The sequence below is a fragment of the Panthera tigris genome, chromosome B4, assembly GCF_018350195.1.
Source record: "Panthera tigris isolate Pti1 chromosome B4, P.tigris_Pti1_mat1.1, whole genome shotgun sequence".
Classification (NCBI taxonomy): Eukaryota; Metazoa; Chordata; class Mammalia; order Carnivora; family Felidae; genus Panthera; species Panthera tigris.
In genome coordinates this window covers 75,545,786-75,555,909 of record NC_056666.1, presented here as the reverse complement: position 1 = coordinate 75,555,909, position 10,124 = coordinate 75,545,786, and positions in this window count along the sequence as shown.

Genomic DNA, 10,124 nt, shown 5'->3' with positions numbered 1-10,124 from the left:
AATGATTTTCTGTATATGACATCCAAAGCACGCGCGCGCGCGCACACACACACACACACACACACACACACACACACACACAAAAGCAAAAACAGACAAATGGAACTACATCAAACTTAAAAACTGTATGTCAAAGTAAATAATCAACAGAGTTAAAAGGCAACCTAAGGAATGGGAGAAAATATTTGCAAATCATATATTTGATAAGCAGTTAATATCCAGAATTTTTTTAAGATTTATTTTATTTTTAGAGAAAAAGCACATGCACACACCATGGGAGCGAGGGGCAGAGGGAGAGAAAGAATCTACAGCAGGCTCCATGCTCAGCACAGAGCCCAACATGGGGCTTCATCCCATGACCGTGTGATCATGACCTGAGCTGAAATCAAGAGTCAAATGTTCAACTAAGGTGCCCACAGGATATATTTTAAAAACTCCTACAACAAGAAAACAAGTAACCCAATTTAAAAATGGGCAAAGGATTTGAACAGACATTTCTCCAAAGAATAAACAAATGGCCAACAAGGATATGAAAAGATACTTAACATCACTCATCATTAGAGAAATACAAATCAAAACCACAATATCATCTCACACCAGTAGAATGGCTGCTACCAAAACAAATAAAACAAAACAAACGAGAAAATCAGTGTTGGCAAAGATGTGGAGAAACTGGAACACTTGTTCACTATTGGTGTGAATGTAAAATGGTGCAGTCACTATAGAAACAGAATGGAGGTTCCTCAAAAAATTAAAAACAGAGACGCCTGGGTGGCTCAATTGATTAAGTGTCCAACTTTGGGTCAGGTCATGATCTCACAGTTCGTGGGTTCGACCCCCACATCAGGCTCTGTGCTGATGGCTCAGAGCCTGGAGACTGCTTCAGATTCTGTGTATCCCGCTCTCTCTCCTCAGCCCCTCCCCAGCTCATGCTCTATCTCTCTCTCAAAAATGAGTAAACATTTTTTAAAAAGTTTTTTAATTAAAAAAAATTAAAAACAACTATCATTATCATCCAGCAATCCCACCTCTGGATAATACATCCAAAAGGACTGAAAGCAGGGTATCAAAGAGATATTTGCACACCCATGTTCATTACAGCACTATTCAGAACAGCCAAGAGGTGGAAGCAATCCAAATGTCCATCAATGGATGAATAAACAAAATGTGGCATATGCACACAATGCATTATTACTCAGCCTTTAAAGAGAAGGAAATCCTGTCATATGCCACAACATGGATGACTGAGGACATTATGCTAAGTGTCAGTCACAAAAAATGACAAATATTGTATGATTCCACTTATACAAGGTATCTAAAGTAGTCAAATTCATAGAAACAGAAAACAGAATGGTGGTTGCCAAGGGAAAGAAAGAAAGGCAAATGAGATATTGTTGTTTAGTAGGTATAGTTTCAGTTTTGCAAGATGAAAAATTTCTGGAGATATGTTGCACAACTATGAAAGTACACTTAACACTACTATTCTGTATATTTAAAAATGGTGAAGGGGCGTCTGGGTGGCTCAGTCGGTTTAGTGTCTGACTGGCTCAGGTCATGATCTCATGGTTTGTGGGTTCGAGTCCTACATCAGGCTCTGTGCTGACAGTTGAGAGCCTGGAGACTGCTTCAGATTCTATGTCTGTCTGTCTCTTTCTCTCTCTGCCCCTCCCCTGCTTGTGCTCTCTCTCTCTCTCTCTCTCTCTCTCTCTCTTTTTAAATTTTTTTAACGTTTATTTATTTTTGAGACAGAGAGAGACAGAGCATGAACAGGGGAGGGGCAGAGAGAGAGACACACACAGAATCCGAAACAGGCTCCAGGCTCTGAGCTGTCAGCACAGAGCCCGACGCGGGGCTCGAACTCACAGACCGCGAGATCATGACCTGAGCTGAAGTCGGACGCCTAACCGACTGAGCCACCCAGGTGCCCCTCTCTCTCTCTCAAAAATAAATAAATGTTAAAATTTTTTTAAATTTTTTAAAAATTTAGAAATAAAAAAATAAAGTTGTAAAAATGGTTAAGATGGGGGCACCTGGGTGGCTCAGTTGGTTAAGCGTCCGACCGTGGCTTAAGCCATGATCTTGCAGTTCATGAGTTCAAGCCCCGCGTTGGGCTTTGTGCTGACGGCTCAGAGCCTGGAGCCTGCTTCAGATTCTGTGTCTTCCTCTCTCTCTGCCTCTCCCCCACTCATACTCTGTCTCTCTCTCTCTCTCAAAAATAAACAAACATTAAAAATAATAATAACTAAAAATGGTTAAGATAGTTAAATTTTAGGGGTGCCTGGGTGGCTCAGTCGGTTGGGCCTCCAACTCTTGATCTTGGCTCAGGTCATGATCTCATGGTTGGTGGGATCAAGCCCAACGCTGGGTTCGGCATTGACAGCACAGAGCCTGCTTGGGATTCTCTCCCTTTCTGCCCCTCCCCACCTTGTGTGTGTGTGTGTGTGTGTGTGTGTGTGTGTGTGTGCTCTCTCTCTCAAATAAATAAACTTAAAGAAAAGATGGTAAATTCTATATTATTTCTTTATAATTAAAAATAAAATTATTTTTCAAAAATTTCAGAAATATAGTGATTTGGAAAAAGACAGATGAGAAATGTTAAACATGGTGGCTTAGCATAATTGATCACCACTAGTGGAAAACCAAACCAAAGTACATGCTCTACTAATGAGATGGAGTATATCATTAATACAGCAGTGTAGCAGTGGGTAAGTGAAGTCTCTAAAGCCAGACTGCCTGGGTTTCTAACCTAGCTCCACCACTTCCTAGCTGAATGACTTCAAGCAAGCTACTTACTTTCTTTATGTCTCACTTTCTTCATCTGTAAGATGCAAATAATGCTAGCATCTTCCTCACAGGGCTGTTATATGGTGTAAATGAGTTCACACAGATGTAGCACTAAAACAATGCCTAATACTTAACTGAAAACCACTCAATAAACATTGGCGGATATTCACTGCAACAAAAGATGTGTCCCCTAAAACTAAAAGGTTCCACGAATCATGGCTTATACAAGTTACTTAACAAGCAAGTGGGAACTTTACTAATATCATGGGTTACTAGCACCAGATCATAATTACAGGTATAGCCAGAGCCTCAGAATGGTAACTCCATTAAATTTGGATGATGTGCAATTAGGAAACTGGAATGATCTGAAGCATTCTAAAGATAGAGTGGGTATAATTTTCAAGTCTTGGGGTACGTAACTTCTCACACTGGCAAGCATCACAAGGACTAACAAAGGATTAACTGGACTATACATGAAGGTATTTATATAGTTAGTTTAAATTTAAAATACAAATTGTTACAAAATCTATCCACAAACAAAACCAGGGGGAAAGGGAAGGACAGGTAAGGAGGGAAGAAAATATAAAAAATCTAAATCCTCATCTTCCATAATAGGATTGCCCCCAAAAGACTGAAAAGTTAGCATAACCATATTATTCAGAAATATGGAAGTTAATACCAGAAGAAATGCTAATGACTATCCATGGAAAGCCAGAATTGGAAATGGGCTACAGGGAGAGGTAGGGACTGTTTTTTTTTTTTAATTATTATTATAAACTTTGTGATATTATTTGACTTTTTAATATCATGTGTGTACATATTTAGATTAAAAAATATTTTAACCTATTTTTTTCTCTCCCATAACCTATTTTACACAAATTAAAACTACTGAAACACCAATTTTTACTCTCAGACCAGCAAATACCCAAAACGATTATATATACTGGTAGTAAAGCCATAAAAAACAGGCCCCTTCATGTCTAAGAAGGTAAATTTACACAATACCTACAGAAAACAAGACAGTAATTACCAAAATTAAAAATGCATACACAATTTGACCCAGCAAGACAATTTCTAGGAATTTACCCTACAAGCATATTTGCAAATGTGTGAACTGATGTGATAATCAAGGTTATCCAATGCAATATTATTTATGATAGCAAGATATTGGAGACAATCTAACTGTCCAAAAATAGGACACTAGTTTCATAAATTATGGTTCATCCATACAATGAGACACTATGCAAATGTTTATGAATAAAACATACTGACATAATTAAATATATTGTTAAATGAATGTGATGGAGAAGATTATATTTATACTGTACATAAATACTATATATCTGGAAGTTATCGATAAACAAGAAACTTTCAATGGTGACAAATCCATTGAGTAATGGAAACTGAAAAAGACAGCAGAGGATGCTGGGTGGGTAGTTCAATCAGTTGAGCTTCCAACACATCATTTCAGCTCAGGTCACAATCCCAGGGTTGTGGGATTAAGCCCCAAATCAGGTTCCACACTGGGAATGGAGCCTGCTTGGGATTCTCTCCCTCTCTCTCCCTCTGACCCTCTCCCCTGCTCTTGTGCTTCAGTCTCTCTCTCTAAAAAGAAAAGAAAAGAAAAGAAAAAGATAGCAAACTAGGATAAGAAATACTTTTCAATCTACCTTTTAATATTTTGACAATGTAACTACATAAACATCTGCTTGAAAATTTTCAATACTTTTTTTAAAGGACTCCTTTCCAGTAAATTAAATCAAAGCCGAAAACCCTCAATTGAATCTAAATAATATTTATTACAACTCAGTAACCCAATCAACAGGTTCAAGAAATGTATCAGTAAGGACCTACAGACACTAACTGTCTAGACCTGCAGAGTAATAACCAAAAACAAGAAAATGGGAAGTTCCAAACAAAAACTTTTTTCCTGATTTTTAAAGGACTGCAAGAAAGTAACCAAGAGTTTTTATTCCACAATATCATCAGTTTGCCAATAAATATCATTCTCATTAGGTTTATAAATGAATATGAAAAAGGAGAGAGATGCATATTAATGTGCTGATATATTCTAAAAAACAATTAGGAACAAAGATGATATACTTAATGATATCAAAAAAGTGAAGGTGATGGCAGAAAAACAGACATTCAGATCAACGGAACAGAATAGAGTACCCAGAAATGAACCCACAAATGTATGGCCAACTTTGACAAAGCAGGAAAGAATATCCAATGGAATAAGACAGTCTCTTCAGCACATGGTGCTGGGAAAACTGGGCAGCAACATGCAGAAAAATGAACCTGGACCACTTTCTTACACTGTACACAAAAATAAACTCAAAATGGATGAAAGACCTAAATGTAAGACAGGAAGCCATCAAAATCCTTGAGGAGAAAGCAGGCAAAAACCTCTTTGACCTTGGCCACAGCAACTTCTTACTCAAAATGTCTCTGGAGGCAAGGGAAACAAAAGCAAAAATGAACTACTGGGTCCTCATCAAAATAAAAACCTTCTGCACAGTGAAGGAAACAATCAACAAAACTAAAAGGCAACCAATGGAATGGGAGAAGGTATCTGCAAATGATATATCAGATAAAGCGTTAATATCCAAAATCTATAAAGAACTTATCAAACTCAACACCCAAAAAACAAATAATCCAGTGAAGAAATGGGCAAAAGACATGAATAGACACTTCTCTAAAGAAGACATCCAGATGGCCAACTGACACATTAAAAATGCTCAACATCACTCATCATCAGGGAAATACAAATCAACACCACAATGAGATACCACCTCACACCTGTCAGAATGGCTAACATTAACTACTCAGGCAACAACAGATGTTGGCAAGGATGCAAAGAAAGAGGATCTCTTTTGCACTGCTGGTGGGAATGCAAACTGGTGCAGCCACTCTGGAAAACAGTATGGAGGTTCCTCGAAAACTTAAAAATAGAACTACCCTACAACCCAGCAACTGCACTACTAGGTATTTATCCGAGGGATACAGGGATGCTGTTTTGAAGGGGCACATGCACCCCAATGTTTATAGCAGAACTATCAACAATAGCCAAAGTACTGAAAGAGCCCAAATGTCCACACACACACACACACACACACACACACCTACACACACAAAGGAGTATTACTCGGCAATCAAAAAGAATGAAATCTTGCCATTTGCAATTATGTGGATGGAACTAAAGGGTATTGTGCTAAGTGAAATCAGAGAAAGACAAGTATCATATGATTTCACTCATATGTGGACTTTAAGATACAAAACAGATGGGGGCGCCTGGGTGGCTCAGTCAGTTGAGCGTCCAACTTCGGCTCAGGTCATGATCTCGAGGTCCATGAGTTCAAGCCCTGCACCAGGCTCTGTGCTGACAAGCTCAGAGCCTGGAACCTGCTTCAGATTCTGTCTCTCTCTCTCTCTCTCTCTCTCTGTCAAAAATAAATAAACATTAAAAAAAAAAATTAAAAGATACAAAACAGATGAACATAAGGGAAGGGAAGCAAAAATAATATAAAAACAGGGACAGGCACAAAACATAAGAGACTCTTAAATATGGAGAACAAACAGAGGGTTGCTGGAGGGGTCATGGGAGGGGGATGGGCTAAATGGGTAAGGGGCATTAAGGAATCTACTCCTGAAATCATTGTTGCACCATATGCTAACTAACTTGGATGTAAATTTAAAAAATAAATAAAATGGTAAAATAAATAAATAATTTTTAAAAAGTGAAGGTGAGTATAAATTTTTTTAATTTTTTTTTAATGTTTATTCACTTTTGAGAGAGAGAGAGAGAGAGAGAGAGAGAGACAGAGCATGAGCAGGGGAGGGGCACAGAGAGGGAGACACAGAATCCGAAGCAGGCTCCAGGCTCTGAGCTGTCAGCACAGAGCCCTACACAGGGCTCGAACCCACAAACCGCGAGATCATGACCTGAGCTGAAGTCAGACACTTAACCGACTGAACTGCCCAGGCGCCCCCAAATCTGTTTTCTTAATAAATGTCTTTACTCATTGGCACTTTCTAATTAATATGCCACTCTAATTAAAAACTTTCCCATTATTATAAGGCCTAGCCACCATAAGTTTTCTTCTGGAAAATGAAATTTTCATTTATAAAAACCAGTAAATTATGAAAAGCAATTTTTTTAATGTTTATTTATTTTTGAGAGAGAGAGTGGGGGTGGGGAGGGGCAGAGAGAGAGGGAGACACAATCAGAAGCAGGCTCTAGGCTCTGAGCTGTCAGCACAGAGCCCAAGGAGGGTCTTGAACCCAAACTGTAAGATCATGACCTGAGCCAAACTCAGGCGCTTAATAAACTGAGTCACCAAGGTGCCCCAAGAAAAACAGTAAATTCTTTTTAAAAAAATTTTTAACGTTTATTTATTTTTGAGAGAGAGAGACAGACGGAGTGAGAGAGGAGGAGGGGCAGAGAGGGAGACACAGAATCCAAAGCAGGCTCCAGGCTCTCAGCTGTCAGTACAGAGCCTGAAGTGGGCTTGACTCAGAAACCGCGAGGTCATGACCTGAGCTGAAGTCAGACACTTAACCGACTGAGCCACCCAGGCGTCTCAAAATCAGTAAATTCTTTTAAAAAAATAAATAGGTGTGTCTGGGTGACTCAGTCGGTTAAGTGTCTGACTTCAGCTCAGGTCATGATCTCACGGTTTTTGAGTTAGAGCCCCGCGTCAGGCTCTGTGCTGACAGCTCTGTCTGCTTCAGATTGTGTCTCCCTCTCTCTCTCTCCTTCTCTCTCTCTCTGCCCTTCCCCCGCTCATGTTCTATCTCTCTCTGTCTCAAAAATAAACAAACACCAAAATAATAAATAAATAAATAAATAAACAAACAAATAAATATCTCGATTTGGAACAACACAGAATTGGATATTGGAACAAAACAGGATTTCTGGAAATTTATTTTAAGTTTATTTATTTAAGTATAATCTCTACACCCAATGTGGGGCTTGAACTCACAACTCCGAGATCAAGAGTCACATGCTCTTCCAACTGAGCCAGCCAGGCACCCCAAATTTCTGGAAATTTAGAATGCATTCTGGGGCGCCTGGGTGGCTCAGTCGGTTAGGCATCCAACTTCGGCTCAGGTCATGATCTCACAGTTTGTGAGTTCGAGTCCCACATCGGGCTCTGTGCTGATAGCTCAGAGCCTGGAGCCTGCTTCAGATTCTGTGTCTCCCTCTCTCTCTGCCCCTCCCCTGCTCGTGCTCTATCTGTGTGTGTCTCTCTCTGTCAAAAATAAATAAACGTTAAAAATAAATTTAAAATAAAATAAAATGCATTCTAAGTGGAAAATCAGAAACCATGTGATACCACAACTTTTCTTTACTACTATTAAAAGACACAGGACCCTCCAAATTGCTTAACATTAGTCATCAGTGGCAGCTGTAAGTGTGGGAGTAGAGGGAACTCAAAAGGAGCAGAGTAGGAATACATATGTGTTTATCTCTTCCCATTTCACTGCTGGCTGGGTGGTTAGAGTTGTCTGTACCCTTTTCCTCATGCAGGTGGCTGTAACCCAAACCCAATCAAGCCAAATTATCCTCAGCTGTGTAAATTCTTCAATAATAGTTTTAAACAATACTGATCACTTCATCCTCACCCCCCTACACACGGAAATTCCATTCCTTCCGTCTCCCCAAAGCACAGATGTGCAAGCGGCTCAAGGGAATGGAGGCAACTATTAGGCAAAAACAAAACAAGGCAATTAAGAGCAACTTTATTCACTGATTTTAATCCTTAAAAGGAGATTCCATGCATATAGAAACAGGGATTTCTAATACCCCAACTTAAAAACTATATTAACTGATCAATGAATAAGTATTTAACATGAATTATTATGTGCCCATACTTGAGATAAAAATTATGAAAGATGGACTATTGGGGTACCTGGGTGGATCAGTCAGTTAAGCATCCGACTTCAACTCAGGTCATGATCTCACAGTTTGTGGGTTCGAGGCCCACATCAGGCTCTGTGCTGACAGCTCAGAGCCTGAAGCTTGCTTCAGATTCTGTGTCTCCCTCTCTCTCTGCCCCTCCCCTGCTCATGCTCTGTCTCTCTCTCTCTGTCTCTCAAAAATAAAAAAATTAAAAAAAAAAACCATAAACAACAAAAAAAGACAGACTGCGGTGCCTGGGTGGCTCAGTCGGTTGAGCATCCGACTTCAGCTCAGGTCATGATCTCAGTTTGTGGGTTCGAGCCCGCATCGGGCTCTGTACTGACAGCTTGCTCAGAGCCTGCAGCCTGCTTCAGATTCTGTGTCTCCTTCTCTCTCTCTGCCCCTCCCCCGCTCATGCTCTGTCTCTCTCAAAAATAAATGTTAAAAAAAAAAAAAAGATGGACTATTATTCATCCTTAAAAAGGAAGGAAATCTGACACATGCTACAACATTCATAAGCCTTGCATTACAGTAAGTGAAATAAGTCAGCACAAATAAACAAATATTGTGTGATTCTACTTATATAATATAAAATACTTAGATCAGTCAAATTCACAGAAAGAAGAATGATAGTTGTGGGGTGAGTATAATGGGGAGTTAGTGCTTAATGGGTACAGTTTCAGTCAGAGATGATAAAGTTCTGGAGATGGATGGTGATGAGGGTTGCACAACAATGTGAATGTCCTTAATGTCACTGAAATATACATTTTAAAATGGTTAATATGGCCAATTTTATGTTATATGTATTTTACCATAATTTTTTAAAATTTTAGTGCAATAAGAAAAAATATTATCAGAGAAAAAATTGGTTTCTTGACCCAGCCAATAATCTCTAGAAATACTGGTAAAGGAAAAAAAACTAAAGTACAAAAATACCATTAGGAATTTAAAAAAAGAATCAGTATAGATCTCACAAACATTAAAAACGTAAGGCAAAAATACATACAATCTCATGTGAATACATTTGAAAATTCAGGTAACAAATTTTTTTTTAAGGTTTTTGAGTAATCTCTACACCCAACATGGGGCTTGAAATCATGACCCCAAGGATCAAGAGCTGCATGTTCTACCGACTGAGCCAGCCTGGCGTCCCAGGTAACAAATTTCTTGAAAACCAGACAGATACATGCAAAAAAACAGAAAATCTAAATAGTCCTATAACTCAAAGTATTGAGATCCTAATTTAAAATACTCTCATACGGAAAAAAAATCTCATCTCTGATCCACTGCTGGTAGGAGTGTAAACTGGTATAACTTCTTTGAAATACAGGCATTATTTTGTAAAGTAAAACATTTATCAACCCTATGATCCAGAAATTACATTCCAAAGTACCAAGAGAAATTCTTGCTCATGATACACCAGTAAACATGTGGA